The sequence below is a fragment of the Canis lupus genome, chromosome 4, assembly GCF_011100685.1.
Source record: "Canis lupus familiaris isolate Mischka breed German Shepherd chromosome 4, alternate assembly UU_Cfam_GSD_1.0, whole genome shotgun sequence".
In the NCBI taxonomy this organism is placed as follows: Eukaryota; Metazoa; Chordata; class Mammalia; order Carnivora; family Canidae; genus Canis; species Canis lupus.
The window spans coordinates 12,076,386-12,095,786 of NC_049225.1; the positions used below are offsets into that span (position 1 = coordinate 12,076,386).

Consider the following 19,401-nt stretch of genomic DNA (forward strand, 5'->3'; position numbering starts at 1 on the left):
TTAACACCTCCCTGTAGTTGAGGGTGCCACAAACATTGGGGTGCCATATTAAAAAGTATAATACGCTTTTTTTGGAGGGAGATACTGGTAAGCTGGAACAAGGCATCAAGAGGGCACAAATATTGTGTCTACCAGCTTCCTTTCCTTGAAAACACCTCCATAGCCTCCTAGTTGTATGCCAAACCAGAAGTCTGCTCCTTAGGCCAAAGCTCTTGGATAAGCAAATAGGCTTCTTTCACAGAAAGGCTGGGCTTGGGGGTTGGGGGGGGGGGGGTCAGTTTGCTGTCTGTGCCATGCCCTGGGGGTGGTAGTCTGCCAAGGACTATCTCGCTGTTAACAGTCCCATGGGACCCAGAATTGCGGCCCTCAACTCTGATCTCCAGAACCAGGCAATCAAGTAGTGTCCTCTCGGCAGAACTTGCCAAAATCAGATACATGTAATAATTCCCCCATTGGGAGATAGTGGCACTCTGGAACAGCAGAGGGAAAATGCAAAGATGGCACCCACCAACCAGAATTAGGCATAAGGAGAATGTATAGATGTCACCTTCCTGGAAAAAGGAAAAGAAAAAACATGGTGCTTACCAGCTAGTATGTGAAGATAGTGTCTTCTGGGTAGAATGAGACATAAGGGAGAGCATATAGATGGTATCTGCAGGGGGAAAAAAAGGAAAAAATGAAAAGAAGAAAGCTTATTAGCATTAAAAAAAATGGCACCCACTGGCTAGAGGGAGGTAGAAGAAGAGTATGAAGATGTGCTTTCCAGTTAGGAGGACCCTAGATATGTACTAAATTAGATTTCTGCCTCTCAGGCCAACACTTTAAGATTAGCAAATGAGCCTCATTTACCTAAAGTCTGAGTGCTTGCTTATTGGCTACCGTTGTGCTGAGCCATTGGGATTTTAGGTGAGATTGTGTCCTAGTCTCTCCCACCTGCCTCAATATGGGCCTTCTCTCCTTTGCCTGATGCATATGAGTCACTCAGACCATTTTTTAGGTTCTTTTTTCCCTGAGGAATTTGTTCCATATTTAGCTGCAAATTTGGTGTATCTCTAGGTGGAAGTAAGCTTTGTATACTTATATGTTGCTATCTTTAACTGGAACTTTAATTTTTTTTAAACATAATTCTGTATGAAGCAAGTTAGATGAATCCCCTGGGTAAAAAAAAAAAAAAAAAATCTTTACTCACATATTTGAAATCTTAGGTTAGGTACTTGTCAAAGATCTAAAGCAATGCCACAAATTTAGAAACATCTTAATATATACTACTCCCAATAATGGTCCTCCCGTTTTCCAAAAGATATTCTCATTATCTTCCCAACTTTCTAGGCGTTGACCTTTAAAGGCATTCTACATATAAAATCTTAAGATAATATCCTTTGAATTCTTTCTCTTCATTGGTTCATTCTGACTTTATCTCATAACTTTATAACTGAATATTTTATGAATCTATATCACTAGCCTCTCTTTCCTGCAATCATATCTTATTCTTGCTCTCAAAATACCCTTTTGACAATAGGTTTTCAGTATCTGTCTGCCGAGGAACCCTAATTCAAGTGCTGTGTATTGGCAAACTTTCATGAAGCTTATTGCAACCTTCCTTCTTTTAGTCACTTAGTTTTGACATCTGTCACCCCATTATTCACCAAGCTTACCTGTCTGACTAGTCAGCTGTACTATTATTTTCCTCTAAAGTCCATATGTTCTCCTTTTAAAATCTCACCAAGTATGAAGTGAGCTACTTTATCAAGTACAAATTGTTGTACCACACTGCTAAGGCCAGCATTCCTTACTTTTACTCTTCTCTTTCAATTTACCCACGTCTTCCTTTATTCTGGCTATGCTATCAATTTTATTTTTTGTCTTTTGCTTAATGCTTCCTACTCCTGTAGGATTATATACACTGAATCCCACAACAGTTCAAGGGCCTGCCTTTGTTTAAATTCTCCTTAAAACACAGTTAACCCTTCTTTTAATTTTATTCTATTTCCAGAATTTTTTGGTGTTCCTCTTGCACATTTTTTATAATTTTTACTTTTTGCCTATCCCAGGTCACATATAGTTGCATTTGTGTGTTTCCGTTCCTAAGTACTCAGGGCTAATACTTTATGCCTGGGGCTTGATTTGCATTTGTGCTCTCTTGTGGGATGCAACAGAGGAAGAGTGGGCATAGGAAGAAAAATTGAATCTATGTAATATCTGCCTTCTCATTTTTGTAGATGCTAGCCCTTCCTTGGTCCTATTTGGCTATAATATGATGATTTTAAGGAATCAAAATGTCATAAAGCCTTCCCCATTCCCGTTTCAGTCTTTCAGTAATGAGATTTGAAAAACTTATTAATGATTTATCAAAATTATAAATTGAAAATATTGAAAAGAAATCTGGGCCTTGATTTTTTAAAGTTATAAATATATTTGAAACTTTATTTAAATATTAAAGGCTTGTCATTTATTTTTTATTCATCTAACAGAAATATGTAAGAAGGTCTTCTGACTTGTGGAGGGTGGAGAGAGTCAGGGAAGTAAAGTGAGATAACTTGAAGGATGAATAGAGATTAGGAAAGCAAAATAGGAAGGCAAAAGTCCCTAGAAATAGTGGTAGGAAGGGGAAAAGAGATAGGGAGATAGGCAGTAATACTCCAGGTATAAGGGATCACTCCAACACAGGCCTAGTGTGCATTGAGAATGAGAATGGAAGTTAGCAGAGATTAGGCCAGAGAGAAAAATATGCCAGATCTTGAAGGGCCAATTTAAAAATTTATCCTATGTTAACCTTATCATATGGTTAGCAAAGGAAGGATTTAAAGAATCCAAGTAGCATTGTCTTCACATGAGTGGTTAAGAGGTGAATTTAAGCAACTATTGTTCAAATAATTAAAACCAAAATAACTTTTGCTTAACAACTTGGGTAATTTAGGGGTGTGTGTATGTGTGTGTGTGTGTGTGTGTGTGTGTGTGTGTTTTCCGAATTCTACCTACTTTTATACCATTTTTGAATTTTTATTGCTTAAGTAGTGTTACATTTTATAACTAGAATTAAGGAAAAAGACTCTTAGAGCTAGAGAATACCTTAACAGTTATCTGTTTCAAACTTTCCATTTTTCAGATGTGAAAATCAAGGATTATTGAAGTTAAATACCCCCTCTAATGTTATATAGCTAGTAAATAACAGAGTCAGGACTTGTATAAGCTTTGGGTAATTCCAATAACATATATTATCCTACAACATAAAATCAGTAATAGATATACTTCAGATAGGATATTTTCAAATTGATTGTTAATATATTTTATTTTGCAATTTATACTGTGTATATATAATTTGTACATATAATAGTAAAGGTCACATCAACATAAACTGCAATACATATATCTCAACTTTTGTAGAATGTAGAGATTACTAAATCATAGATCATGGTAAATTGCTCAGTTAGCTGAGTATACAAGAATTCCTTTCCATTGACAAGAAGAGAACAAAAGAGGCTTAATGGTTTCATCGTTGTTATAGAACTCTGTATCAATTTGACCTTGATATAGCCAAATGAAAAGTAGCCAATGAAAAGTATTCATTTGGCTATAGAATATATAGGGTTTATAGAATGTATATAGAGTTTAGGCTAATAAACCAAGTTTCTGAGAAACTATAAAAAGAGCTATCAGAAAGGAAAACAAGTTATAAAATATGTTTTCAGGATAAACAAATACTAAATATAAAATGTTCTATCTTGCTAGGAGATTAGACCTTAAATTAGCATTAAATATTATGAAAATTGATGACTGCACTGCTATTTAAATTATATGTTACTATTAGGGTACACAGTATAATTTGAAGGGACAGTTTATAACCATTCTAAATAGTCTAAGTGGTTATGATGTTAAAAGTCATATTTTATTATATTGTGAGTTTAGGTGTGATGACTTTTACCAGATCCCTTTTTTATGGGTGCTCTGAATTTTCCATCAGTCAAATGAAAATTCATTTAAAAAGAGAGAGAAAAGAAGAAGGAAGAGGAGTATCATTAGTTTCAAAGCCCTTGGATTAGTGCACATTTAATTTGGTTCCATTTCTGCATCAGCCAGGAAAACTCAAGGACCAGATTCTCGCTTTGTGCAGATTTTTTTCTCTTTTGAGTGTGTATCATCTGTATAACTTTTTAATTGGCTTTTAATCTGAGATTTATTTTACTTAGCATATTAAATATTGCCAACCTTACTTGGGGGGAGTTCCATCTCCTGTATGCTGTAGTCATGTTTTCATACTTTCATTTTCTTCATTAATGCATTTATTATTTATTCAACAAATATTTTTTAGGGCCAAGAATTCAAATAGAGTCAGTAGAAAGGAATCTCATAAAGTTATTAAAAGAACATAAAGTCAGTACACTTAAAGTTAGACTACGAGAAATGTCCCAGTACTTTGTAGACATTTGATTCACGCCATCCTGATGGAGCAGCTCTATTTTGGGGTTGTGACATTCTAAGTAGCTATCTTTCATGAATTCAAGAGTATGCAGTGTTGGCCATAGGACCAAAAAGGAAGTAGTTGACCCATGTATTTCCAAAGAAGAATTTTCTGTGATTTTTTTTCTAATTTCAACATTATGTTCTGCTCACTAACCATAATAAGATTTTTCAGTTGCTCATATTATGAATATTTCTTCATTTTATTCTTTAAAGTCCTTAATAAGGTTACCTATTTTGTCAGTTCACCATGGAGAGCATATTTGTGAATTTTCCTGTCTTGTCACGCATTTATTGTCATACCCACTGCTGAAAGAATGGTACAACATTCCAGTTATCCATATGCTAGAGATTTGCAGAGTTTAATTGGTAACCTGTGTCCGTAATTTTACTCCAGCTAATTTTTTTCAGGCAGAGAGAGAAGCCATACTTACAGCATGAATTCTGGAGTGACAACAGCAACAATAAAGCTTGAATTAGTATTAATTATAGGCCTGAGTCTGATAATCCTTCTGGATTTCATTACTTAAGTTCCTTAATAACTACATTTAAGTCTGGCTCTTGTCCAGTCACTGGTAACAATTCTATATTTTAAGAACAGATACTATAAGGAAATTAGGGTCAGGGTTTTATGACCTTAGCATCAACCCATTCTTGGCATTACTTTGTTTTAGTACATTGATTCTAGTAATTAAGTTCTTGCTTTGACCTTTTTAATCAAGTCCTTTCTTATATCTATCTCTAATAGTTGAATCCTTGTGCTTTCATTTATAAATGAATCTATGCTTTGTTTATTGGACATTATCCTAGTTGCTTCTAGCCTAGGTTGCTATATTAAATACTAGGATTTTGCCTTTCATGATTTCTTAAAGGTGGAATTCTATAACTTTCTGTTAGGCCTTTCTGGTGCAACAGCATGATCACCTGTACCTTGCCTACTATTAAATTACTTCCTCCTCATTCTGTGTCTCACTTTCCTTATTGAATGAGACTTCAGCTGTTTGTAGACTGACAAATGTCTTTGATAGTTTGTCTGGGTTACCTCTCCCTGCTATTTAGAATTTCCCTGATTGACATCTCTACTTCTATGGCCTGTCTAATCTCTGGGTCTCTGCATACTATCTATAGTGTAACCCATCTTTAATCTAACAGAGTTTCTGTTTTCACGGCAGTTATTTGAAAATTCTATGTAAAGATTGAATAGTTCTGGGAGTCCAGGGGACTAACCAGTCCTGGTGAATACAACTCTATGTTGTATTTAGGTTTAGAAACATTCAAAACTACATTTATACTCATATAAACCTATATACTGCATAGAGGAGGCAGAAAATTATAAAAGCTACTAAGTAACTAAAAACTGGTCTGGGTTCATTTTTTGTTGTATTGTAATAGGTTTTTTAGTGGTTTCTGAAGAACTAAATCAAAAGAGACATAAAAGGATAAAAACACCTGTTTGTGGCAAATTATTACATTTTCAGTGATTAACCATAAGTGCAGTTTATCTCCTATACTAGTCAAATTTTATGACCTTTCAAAATTATGAAAAAATAACATGATTTATTAACAGATTAGTTAACATTTTGATACGGGACAGCTGGTTCTTGTCTCACAGAGTCGAAGAATGAATCTTGTGGACAACAGAGAGCGAGCAAAGCGATAGAAGTTTATTAAGCAGAGATACAGAGAAAGCTCTCAAAACTGAGAGGGGTCCGGACGGGGTTGCCACTGAGGGCTTTTATGGTCTGTCTTTTTTAGGAAACTGAGCAGGGAACTTGGTAAAATTCTTGTCAACATCAGGGTAGGTGTCTAGAACAAACATGGTGGACTTGTAAACTATCATAGTAACAAACAAGATGTTTTTGTAATTATCATAAGCCCAAAGTGTTCCCTTCTCTCAGGTTAATATCTCCTCCGTAATATTTCTCTACATCTGGGATTTCAGGTAGCCCATGGCCTTGAGATTCTTGTGCCATCTTGGTTTGAGCAGGGACTATTGGTAACACCTTAATGACCTATTTCTGTGATTTCTTAGTAGCCATTAAAGGGAGATACTCCCTAACATTTTGGAGCTAAGGATTCAGGTTTATTTTTTTTTCTATTTTTACTGTCTCATCTCTATTTTCTTGGGATGGGTAGGAGCCTGACTCTGGGGCCTTTCCCTTATCTTTCCCTTCCTAGCCTCATCTGCCGCTAACTTGTTCCTATATCAATTTCACATAGCTAAAGATGGGCTTCTCTATTAAAATACAGCAAGAAAGTCTTTTTCTCACTGAACCATCAGCTAACACAACAGAGATCTTTTACTTAAAGAATAGGGCATAGCTAAACATACCTTCTTGAATAACACAAATAGATCTTTTATTTAGTTCATCAAGTATAAATTTAGCTGCCTTACAGCATAGCATCTGAATAAACCAAAATACTTTTTAGATCAATTGATCAATTTGTTCACAGTTGGTCTTTAAATAAAAACTTATTCCTTTCTTAAAATTAAATTTATATTTCTGATTTTATATTTCCTTTTTTCAAAGAAGGGGCTTGTATTATTGTTTTTATACAAGTAAAACCAAACAGTGATTTAAATATATACCCTAAGTAGCTATGAGCTCTGTAGTTTATGGGCTTTTATATGCTCAGTTTAATACTTTAGATTATGTGGTAGATAATCTGTATGCATTCCAAATGGTACAGTGATTTTCTAAATGCAGATTTTATCTGCTTGTCAAATTGTTCATGATATATAGTAAAATTATGATAGATTATAATTCAGTTAATGGTTCTGTTTGATTTTATTAGAAACCATATTGTCCATATCACTTTTAAGGCAATAGTTGATAATCTTTTATTCATATTTATCTATAAACTCATATTGTAAACTTTAAAAATTAATTGGTAGCCATACTTCTGTAAAGTATAGCATTTGGTTAATAATTTGTAGAAAACTTTTCAGATTGTATAGTAAGGTTCTAAGTCTATTTGGATGAAAGAGCTTATTTTTTAAAAAAGAAAAGATAATCTCATGTCCTCCTTGTCCTTTTTTTAGTCTGCCGAAATGATTTTTCTAACACAAAAATCTGATCATGTCATTTACTACTCAGAATTATCCAATGGTTTATTTTCTATATTGTTAAATATTAACTCTAACATAAACAAATCAAACTGTGATTTGACCTTTGTCTCCTAATCCATCCTTGTTTCCTGCCATTTCTCCTACCTTTTTCTAATCAAATCATTCTACTTGCTTTGCCTTTAGCATCTCTTGCTGTCAAGCCTCAGGATATTTCTAGAAAAATAATATTTAAAAGATAGCTTTAAATGTTAAGATAACCAACTGTGGGTATGTTTACTCTCTGAAATGAAAAATATAACAATAATGAGGTGATAAGAAGCTCGTGGTTAGTGATACATATTAGGAGTCAGTTACTAGAGATGGTAGTGAAAATTCTGGTAATTACAGTCAGGGACAGGAGTTTAGCCAGAGAATGAAGAGTTGAGACCCAAAGGCAGCTCTTTGGGAAAATTCACTATTGAATTCTGGGAGAAAATTCATGTTGTATAATCTAGGGTTCTTGGCTGCAAACAGTCAAAACTACCTTGATTAAAAACAAAACAAAACAAAATATATGGGAAAATTTTGAAGTAAGTGTTAAAGCTGGAGGATCTATGTTGGGTAGAAAACAAAAGGTATAACACAGCTAAGATTCCGCCGTAAAAATAGTCTACTTTAGGTACTAGCACTAGTGCCATTGCCAGCAGATGCTCTCAGCCATTGTCACTGACTCCTCTGCCACTAAATCTCCTATTATGAGTCTGGACTCTTAATAAATGTTTGTATTTCTGATCTATGAGGAAAAAGATGGATCATTCAATAAATGGTATGGGGACAACTAGTAGCCATCAGGATTAAAAAAAATAAAATGGATTCTTATTCTGCACCATAAATTCATATCAAAGTTTTAGTGTTTAAAGTATGAAACCATACAAGGAGTAAAGTACAAGGAGAAGACATGAATGAATACATACTTGTGGAATGCAGAAGATGCTCAGGGAATGACACAAAACAAAGAAACCATGATAAGAATGACTGATAAATTTTACTGCAATAAAAGAAAAGAAAAAAAAAAGTCCCTAAAATTTAGAGTCAAATTGAACATCAAAATGTATTTTAACTGGTGATATAATCAGAGAGGAAGTATTTCAAGTGACTTGAAAACACAGCAGTTAGCCTGTACATCCCCAGTGATGTATACCTTACAGAAAAAAGAACTAAAACCAAGAAAGCTTAAAACTGTTCAAGAAATTATATTGTTAGCAATAATGTTAGTATTGTTATTCTGAGACTGTCATGTGTGGATTGTGAGATTTTAAAAATGAGTAAATACGTAGTATTCTAATTTTATCATCCTTGATCCCCTGAGAACCAGGCATAGGAGAAAGGAAATATGAATATGAGATGAGTTGAATTAAAACCCTGTAGAACTGAATTTGAATTAGAAGTATCAGTAGAACACATGATGATTTTTCTCTTCAAAAATAAAACTAATTATTTCCTAGCTCTGTTAAATGAAAAGTCCTGGAAACAAAGATCAATCCAGTAGGAACAAACATCCTTGGTGCCAAGTTATGGTCTTGAAATAACATTTTCCATGAAAAACAACCAGTGATCTTTGAAAAGAGTGGTTGAGGGGTGCTTGAGTGGCTCAGTCAGTTAAGTGTCTGCGTTTGGGATCAAGCCCCATGTCAGGCTCCCTGCTTCTGCCTCTGCCTCTGTTGTTCCCCCTGCTTGTACTCTCTGGCTTTCTCTTCCCTCTACCCCCCCAACCCGCTCCAGATAAATAAATTAAATCTTTTTAAAAAAGAATTGTTGATTTCAAATCTGGAAAGAGCAGATAACAAGTCCAGGTATATAGAATATTCTGGAAGGGTACACAGAAACACTGATAATAATGGAATAGACTAGTTTCCTGACTTAAGCATTGATGTGTATTCAATACATATTTAGTTTTTTTGGACACTGTGGAACTCTTGGTGATAAAATACATATGACCCCTGTATTCATAGATCTTTTGGTCTAGTGGGAAAAACATTAAATATATAAATAAATAGAAATTATGGAAATATTGCAAAGAAAATAAGGAAAATTTGGAGAATATGATTAATCAAGAGATAAACATACTGTTAGGTAGAATAGTCACAGAAGGTTTCTCAGGGGTAATATTTAAACTGAGACCTGTAGGAAGAGGAGTATCTTTTAAAGAACTGGAGGTAAAGCATTATAAGGCAGAGGAAGCAAGCAGCCTTCAGGTAGAAAAAAACTTGGATTTTTTTTAAGGATTTATTTATTTATGAGAGGGAGAAAGTGTGTGCACATGAGCAAGCATGAATAAGGAGAGCGGCAGAGGGAGAGCGAGAATCTCAAGCAGACTCCACACTAAGCGCAGAACCGAATGCAGTACTCATCTCACAACCCTGAGATCATGACCTGAGCCAAGACCAAATTAGACACTTAATGGACTGAGCCACCCAGGAGCCCCAGGAGCTTGGAATTTTTTTTAAATTGAAAAAAAATCAGTTAAACCTATATTGTTAAAGTCTAAAATTTCTAGATGAACCATCTGAGTAGATATTGATACCATTAAATAAATGCATATATTTGGGAAGGAAAATCAAGAATTTCGTTTCAGGTATTTTAAATTTGATATGTCTGTGAGAAATACAAGTAGTGGTATTATTATACCTCAGACCTTGAGAGATAAATTTGGAAATTAGCAGCCAAAAGATGAAAGATTACTTATAGTGAGAAGTAAGAAAAGAGGGCTTTCTCTAAAGCCATGATGTTCAGTATAGTACTCATTAGGATCAAATGGCTATTTAAATTTAAATTAATTAAAATCACATAAAATTTAAAATTTAGTTCTTTAGTTGTACTAGCCACATTTCAAGTGCTCAATAGTCATATGTGGCTAGTGGCAGCCATACAAAACAGCACATATGAAAACATTTCCATTATTATAGGAAGTTTTATTGAACAGTACTGTTGTTGACCCCTGAGAAACATTATCTTTTGGTTAGACAGGAGTCTGGAGAATACGAGAGAGTAGTTAATGAGATAGGAGGAAAAACTAAAAGCGTGTCTTAAGAAGCAGCAAATGACCAACTGTGTTAAAGGCTGTTAAGGGGCAAAGTCAGAGGAAAACTGAAGAGTATCCAGTGGATACTCATGTTTATTGTTGACATGTCAACAGGACTTGTTTTGGAGTAGTACAGTGAATAGGAGGTGAAGAAAGGGAGATAGCTCATTTTGGCAAATGATCAGAGAAGTTTGGTTATGAGGGGAAGCAAAGAAATGGATCACTATCTGAAAAGATACATAGGTGTAAATATATTAAAATTTGACACAAACTCACACATGCATATGTACAGCATAAGCTTATTGAAAGTATGAATTGTAATGTCTCATTGATTCATCTTTGTATCATCTTGCACCTAAGGCATTCAACTAATGTTAGTTGAACGTGTAAGTCAATTAGCTAACTATATCTGAGAAAACAGTTTGTAATATTTATTTTATTTTGTTATTCTTAGAGTGACATTCTAATCCTCAAAATTTATATATTTACTTATGAAGAATTGTTTTTGCTTTTTCCTAACTCTGAGGTGGCAAGTGATAGTATACTAGACAACTTTTAACAAAAACACATTATCTCCAATCTTTATTTTGCAATTGAAACACTTTAGTTTTCAAGTATAAGGAGAATTTGAAGTGATAGGGGGAAATGGTGTATTCTTTATATTTAGGAAGATATATTCCAGTGTGATGATCAATTTTATAACAATGCTATGAATACAAATAGTCTCAGTTTTAAAAGAAAACACTTTATGATGCAATAGTTTCTCTGGTATTTTTAAGTATACTTGCTGGTGAAAACTGGAATGAAATGAAAGGAATAAGTAATGTGTCAATAACAACTATTATGTATGTTTTAAGCTTCCAATTTTGAATTTCTAGTGCAGAGGAAAATGTACATCTTCCTCACTTTTCTCTATGAAATATAATTATGATATTTGTATTTCAAAGAAATACTTGCTTTTGAAATGTTTTAACTGTTTCTGTGCATATGATATCTGTGATGTTATTATATTGTCATGTATTTTGTACTTTTCAGTATTTTTTCACAAAGTTGTCTATCACAATGAAGGTACAGATGTAGAAAAAATATCTAAAAATATGGTACATAATATCTATAAATCTTTATCCAATTAAAAAATAAATTTAGATAACTAATGTATTTATGATGATTAATAACTAAGATGTAAGGAAAACTTAATGTATATCACTTCCTACTAAGTATATTAATAGCATGCCATCATTCCTACCTTCATCTGATAAGCAGTTCTTTTTAAGGACCTTATCAGAAGAAACACAGAGATTCAGGTATGGTGTCAACATAAACCTTTGTGATCTTGGACTAAGAGCAAACATTTATTCTGTCTTCACTCGGTGTGTTACCTTCCAATTGGCCACTCAAAGAATAGTTTTCTAACATTAACATGAGTTTTACTGATGAATAAAGAAGTAGTATATATACACAATGGAATATTACTCAGCCATAAAAAGAATGAAATATTACTATTTGCAATGATGTGGATGGAACTAGAGGGTATTATGCTAAGCAAAATAAGTCAGAGAAAGAAAAATACCATATGATTTCACTCATGTGGAATTTAAGAAATAAAACAGATGAACATAGGGGAAAGGAAGGAAAAATAAGATAAAAACAGGAAGACACAGCATAAGAGAGTCTTAACTATAGGCAACAAACTGAGGGTTGCTGATGGGGAGGTGAGTGGGGGGATGGGGTAACTGGGTGATGGGCATTAAGGAGGGCACTGGATGTTATATTCAACTGATAAATCACTAACTTCTACTCCTAAAACTAATATTACAGTATATGTTAACTAAACTGAATTTAAATAAAAACATAAAAACAAAAGCCATAAGTTTCATTGAAATCATACTCAGAAGTGCCACTACTAATGCTCTGAGTCATCCAAATCCCTGAGCTAAAGATTTTTAACTGGCTGCTCTTGTTTTTAAACACATTGGGCCTGCATATTTGTAATTTTCTTACTAGAGGCAGGTATGGATCCAGATTTTGTGGTGTCTGAAGTTTATACAATTTTGAGCATCCTATTTGAGAAACAAACAATACATAATTATGGCTACACAATAAAGTACCATGTACAAGTACAAGTGAAGGGTCCTGGATACTTAGGCTTCCTTAGTTTTCATGGTAAAATTCCTTCTCCTGATGCAGTATAATTTTCACAATCTTTAAGATGAACTACTTGATCATAAATACTTCAAGTAATCTCTGCAAGATCATAGAACTAGAAGTAGCAAAGATATCAGTCTTTTTTTTTTTTTTTTTAAGATATCAGTCTTACGTGATTCCAAAACCCATGTAATATAGAAATCGGGTAGAATAGAAGAATCTGTGGGCTATGCAATACTGACAGAGTTCTATAACATTCTGAGAGAAGCTGTCTGTAGACCCTTGAGTCATCAGGATAAGCTTTCAGAGATGAGATTTGAGATCAACTTTGAAGAATAGGTTATATTTTTTGAGGAATTTCCATACTATTTTCCATAATAGCTATATCAATTAATATTCCCAACAATGTACAAGGATTCCCTTTACTCCATGTTGTCATCAACACTTACCTTTTTTCTTTCTTGATAATAGCCATCCTAACCAGTGTGAGATGATATCTTATACTATGGTTTTGATTTGCATTTCCCTGATGATAACGCTTTGTTGAACACCTTTTCGTATATCTGTTGCCCATTTTTATGTCTTCTATAGAAAAATGTTTATTCAGGTCCTTTCCCCATTTTTAATGGAATTACTTGTTTTTTTCTTTTCTTTTTTCATTTTATTTTGTTTTGCTACTTAATTGTATGGATTTCTTATATATTTTGGATTTTAACCCCTTATCAGATATATGGTTATCAAATATTTTCTCTGAATCTGTAGGTTGCCTTTTCATTCTGTTGATTACTTCCTTTGCAATGTAGAGACTTTTCAATTTGATGTGGTCTCACTTATTTTTACTTTCATTACCTGAGCTTTTGATGTTTTACCAAAAAAATCATTGCCAAAATCCGTGTCAAGGAACTTTTTCCCTGTGTTTTCTAGGAGTTTTATGGTTTCAGGTCTTATGTTTAAGTTATTAATCCATTTTCAGTTGCTTTTTGTGTCTGGCGTAAGATAAGGATCCAGTTTCATTCTCTTGCATGTGGATATCCAGTTTTCCCAGCACCATTTATTAAAGAAACTATCCTTTCCACGTTGTGTATTCTTCATTCCCCTGTGTAAAATTAGTTGACCATATATGTTTGTTCTATTTCTGGACTCTCTTTTATGTTCCATTGGTCTATGTGTCTGTTTTATGCCAGTCCACTACCATACTGTTTGATTACTATAATTGGTATTATAACTTGAAATCAGGAAATGTGATTCCTCCAACTCTTGTTCTTCTCTCTCAAGATTGCTTTGGCAACTTGAAGTTTTTTGTTGTTCAATGTTAATTTTGGGATTTTTTTTCCTATTTTATGAAAATCATTGGACTTTTGATAAGGAATTATATCTCTTTATTGTTTTGAGCACTATGGACATTTTAGCAATATTCTTCTAATCTATGAACGTCAGGTATCTTTTCATTTATTTGTATCTTCTTCAGTTTCTTTCATCAGTATTTTATAGCTATCAGTGTGTACAGATTTCTGACTTCCTGATTAATATTTTAATCTTAAAATAAATCTTCCTTCTTAAATATTTTATTCTCTTTGATGCTATTGTAGATGAGATTATTTTCTTATTTTCTTTTCTGATCATTATTGGCATAAGGAATTTTCATATATTGGTTTTATATCTTTTAACTTTACTGAATTCATGTATTAGTTCAAACTGTGTGTGCATGTGCACGCGCGCACACAGAGACTTTAGAGTTTTCTACGTGTAGGATTTTGTAATCTGTAAAGAGATAATTTTACTTATTCCCTTATGATTTCATCATTTTTAAAGATTTTATTTATTAATTCATGAGAGACACAGAGAGAGAGAGAGAGAGAGAGAGGCGCAGAGACACAAGGCAGAGAGAGAAGCAGGCTGCATGCAGGGAGCCTGATGTGGGACTCGATCCTGGGTCTCCAGGATCACACCCTGGGCTGAAGGTGGCACTAAACCACTGAGCCACCCAGGCTGCCCTCCCTTCTGATTCCAATGCCTTTTAATTTCTGGTCTTGTCTATTATTCTTGCTAATAACATGATCCAGAAACTTTTATTTGGGACTTATACCTAAAGAAAATGAAATCAGTACCTTGAAGAGATACTCTGCATTCCCAGGTTTATTGCAACATTATTTACAGTAGCCAACTTATGAACACAATTTAAATGTCAATCACTAGATAAATGGATAAAACATTTGTGGTATAGATGTGCAGTGGTATTATGCAGCCTTAAAGAAGGAGATCCTGCCCTTTGCAGCAACATGGATGAACCTGGAGGACATTATGCTAAGTAAAGTAAGTCCAGACACATAAGGAAAAAACTACGTGATCTCACTTATATGTACAATCTAAAAAAGCTGAATGTGTAGAAGCAGAAAATAGAATGATGGCTAATAGGCGGGGAGGTGGAGGAAATGTAGAGATTTTGGCCAAAGGGTAAAAGGTTCCAGTTACATAGGATGAATAAGTCTAGACATCTAATGTACTGCATAATGACTATAGCTAATAATACTATATTGAATACTGAAAATTTGCTAAGATTATAGATTTCAGGTATTTTCATTTTTAAAAAAATAGAAACTGTGAGGAAGTACGTTAATAACTCAATAATTACTGCAGCAATCATTTCACTGTATATGTATATCAAATCAATAATTACTGCAGCAATCATTTCACTGTATATGTATATCAAATCATCATGTATCTGTTGTATGAAAGTATCTTAAAGTATACACTTATATAAAGGTGTATTTTTATTTAAAAAATTTAAAGGTAAAGAATAGTTTAAAATTGGCTATATTAATATAGTTATTCAAAAAATATTTATACCTACTCTGGAGGAGTGGTTCTAAATAAATACTGTCACCTCAACCTTAAATAATTTGGAGGACCCTCTTTAGAAAAAAAGAATACATAATTATACATAAACAGTTGTATACTAGACTATGGAAGGAGATCATGCAAATAAGGGGCCATGAAAAATAAACTTCATTAACCTGATGATATCTCTCATCTCTTATTCCAATGTAGGAATACAGATTTTGTATGCAATATTTATTCCTTTAGGGAAGCTGTGGAATTCTCATCATGTTGTATAAGTTTGCTTGACATGAGCTGGTATTGACTACATGCAGAAAAATAATATTCTATAATTTGAGAGACTTTCTGATATCCCTTAGTCATGTTGGGACTTTTCCCTGTATGTATTTCTAAATAAATAAAGTGCTATTTAAAAAAATGAAAAAAAAAATAGAAAGCCAAAGAAATAGAGTTAGGAATAAATTGTTATAGTGTCAGTAGTTTAGCATTTTGTACATGTAGGTATTCTTTGTATAGTTTGGTATTTATTTTCTAAAATGTGATATGCAAAAATGAAGTATCCATCAATAAGTTTCCTACAATAAAAATAAAAATGCCTTTAGTCATCCACTGGGAATAAACGAAAGGCTCATCAGCAAGTTTCTGTATGTAGAGTTCCATGAAGTTTATTTATTTTATATCCCAAACTGTTATATCCATAATTGCTTTTATAAGTCACAACATTATGCTAATGAGATCCATTTACATGTAAAGTTATTTATTTTCATTTTGATATAGATAGTGACTACTATTTTGCAGGAAGTTTGAGACTTGATAATTGATGCTTGTATTTTACTATATGGAAGTACCTTTATATATGTTAATCAAATTAATTCACTTTATAGCTTAATAATTTTTTAAGATTGCTAAATACAATGGGTGAACAAGGGTCATTATTAGAGAAGAAGGAAGAAGGAAGAACGTTGAGTTGACATCCATAATGAACAAGTATCTTTTTCTCTAAGATAGGTTTAAACTCATGCTACAATTCCACTTCAAATGTATGTCTTCCTTAGTTTCTAGTTGACTATAAGGCACTAAACACAAAACATTGTTCTTACTAATACATACAAAAATAACAAAGGACCAGGAAATGCCAGGTAAATTGAAATAGCAGAGAATAGGATTATGCAAACAACTTGTATTTTGTTCTCTAGTCCTGAATAAAAGGAGCAGCAAAAGCAGTTCAGACTCTAATTTTAATGTAGGTCCTGATTTTTTTCATGCCATTTTTGTGCAGAGTTGCTAAAAAACAAGAAATAGATCTGTGTTTTGCTCACTTCTACTTTTATCTGCCCCTGGGTGCCCTTGTTGAGGATTTAATAATATAAAATGACAAAAAAGATAGATATAAATGGTTAACTTTTAAGTAAATTAAAGTTGATCAGTTGTGTTCTTTCTATCATTTGGGATTTTCAAATCAAGAACAATAAAAGAACACTAAAAATAATGGAACGCATTAACAAGTCCCCCTGGTTTAAAGAAGAGGAACTTGTGTTCAAGAGAAGTGACTTGGCTAAGGTTGTGTAACATGTCAGTAAGAGATATTAAGCTACTCCACTACACCATGGTGTCCCAATTAATTGCTCCATTAGAATGAAATGCTATCAGAAAATAATTGAATTCCTGGGTGTAAGGATGTATTTAATTTCATCATGAGATGATGGAAAATGCTGTTAACTAATAAATGCAAGAAGCTTAAGAATATTCACTTGAGGAAAAGTGTGGTAAGCAGATACGGAGTTGGAAATAACTTTAAAAAGACTCTAATACAGATCAGTTCTTTTATTTTACAAATGAGGAAACAATGAAGATTAAGTGATTTGCCCAAAACATTACAAACAGTTCTAGAACAACTATGATAAGGCAGCTGTATTACATGGTTAACAACCTACATTTTAATGCCAGGCCTCCTAGGTTGATATTTTAGCTTTTATAATAGTTATCTGACCTTGGGCAGGTCATACAATTTCTTTGTACTTGAGGTTCCTCATCTGTTAAAATGGTATGATAATAATACTTATTAAATTTATGAGGATTAATAATATATGTAAAACACTCAGAACACTGCCTAGCAGGTATAGGTGTTCAGTAAATGTTTCTGTTACTAAAAGGCTTTGATCTAATGCTATATTTAAATGTTGTATTTTGTAGTTAACAAAAATTTTTACCTTGATTTGCTCAGCTAGTGAGAGAACCTCAGTGGGACAATTGATGTCTACCATTGTTACCTAGTGTTTTTTTCAATCATACAAATTGTTTCTTTTGTTTCAGTTTTATTATTGTCAACAACTGTGAAAGGCTTTTTTGTTTTATTATAAATAGTTTTAACATTTGAATATCAAGACAAGTGAAAACAAATTTGCTTCATCTTTTAAGCATGTTTAACAAAAAGTGTTCATCTTATCATCACCATTGCCATTTGCTTTTATAAGGAGAAATGACAAAATCATTGCTATTTTTATTCACTATTTTAAGCCCATATATGTATATTTTGAGTAATTTAATTGTACAGTAGATATTGAATGAGTTATACTTTTTCATTTTGCTGCTTATTTAATGTTTCAGTTTAACTTTAGGGGCAGTGATCATATTCATTTTAAAATTGATTAGACAATTTAACTTGGAATTTAACAATGGATATGGCTGAGAGAGATAAGTCTACAAAGAGTATGAAGCATTAGTCTTGTTCTTTTTTTATGTGAGAAGTGCCAGAATTTTATGTTTGTCTGTAAACTGGAGAATCTGGAGGTATATGTGAAGGGTCAGCACCACAGAGATAGTTTTGGTTTCACACAAAAACTCAAAATCCTAAAATTCATGAGCATTGTAAATTAAATGCACTCAAATTGTTTTGAATATTAGTGTCTTAGACTTGAGAGTATGTCATTCCAGGGCGATTATATCCCTGCTTTTAACCACATAGATTCCCTTTACAGAGAGGAAAAGTTTTCATTAGTAATCAGGTGCCAATGTTCCCTGTGGAACTGTTTTCCTAATATTACGATAGTTGAGTTTTTACATCCTCCCTTTGTAACTTCTAACCCCTGAAGTAATGAGAGGCTGTGAAAAAACATTTGGTATCAGGAGGTTTCAATAGTGCTGCAGTTGGTTAAATAAATGCAGTTTCATCATTGCTGAAGAGTAAAAAAGTATCTCATAAAACTTTCTTGAAAAATTAATTGGAATTCTTATAATAAAGAAGTACTGTTACATGGATCTAAACTCAGGAAATGTAATCACAGAATAGATATTTTAAGATCCAAAATCATATTGAAATGCCATTTGGATACTATGGTTATTGGGACAGTATGCTTTTAAACATTTTTATTAATGATTTAGATGTGAAATAACAATGAAAATGTGCAGATGTGCTATAAGCATAAATGTAAGAGAAATAATTCATAAAGAGAGGCTTAAGGATTAGCTGCATAGGTGAGGTAATAAAAAAGTGATATATTGTGTAAAAATACAACCAGAGGGTTGTAGAGAGTTGTAATACACCAAGCAGGATAGCAACTTAAAAGATTAAATAACACCTTAAAGACAGGAAATTAGATAGGATCAGCAAAGTAATTTGGCTTAAAAAAAAAGGTAAGAGTATATTCAATACAGAAGCATGGGGTAATTTACAGCATGGGGTAATTACTCTCTTTCAACATATATGAATTTACTAGAAACTTGCATAGAGGTTGAAAGATGATGATGGAGAAGAATCCTAGGCTTACCTTGTCTCAGGAATTCAACTAGGTAACTATCAGATCATCCTAAATACCCCCGAAATTGACCT

General features: G+C 33.2%; 1 protein-coding gene across 3 annotated transcripts in view; it reads left to right on the forward strand.

Annotated features, from left to right (window-relative positions):
- PHYHIPL (phytanoyl-CoA 2-hydroxylase interacting protein like) overlaps positions 1-19,401 on the forward strand; it is a 74,098-nt gene that overhangs the window by 19,817 nt on the left and 34,880 nt on the right. The window lies entirely within an intron of this gene.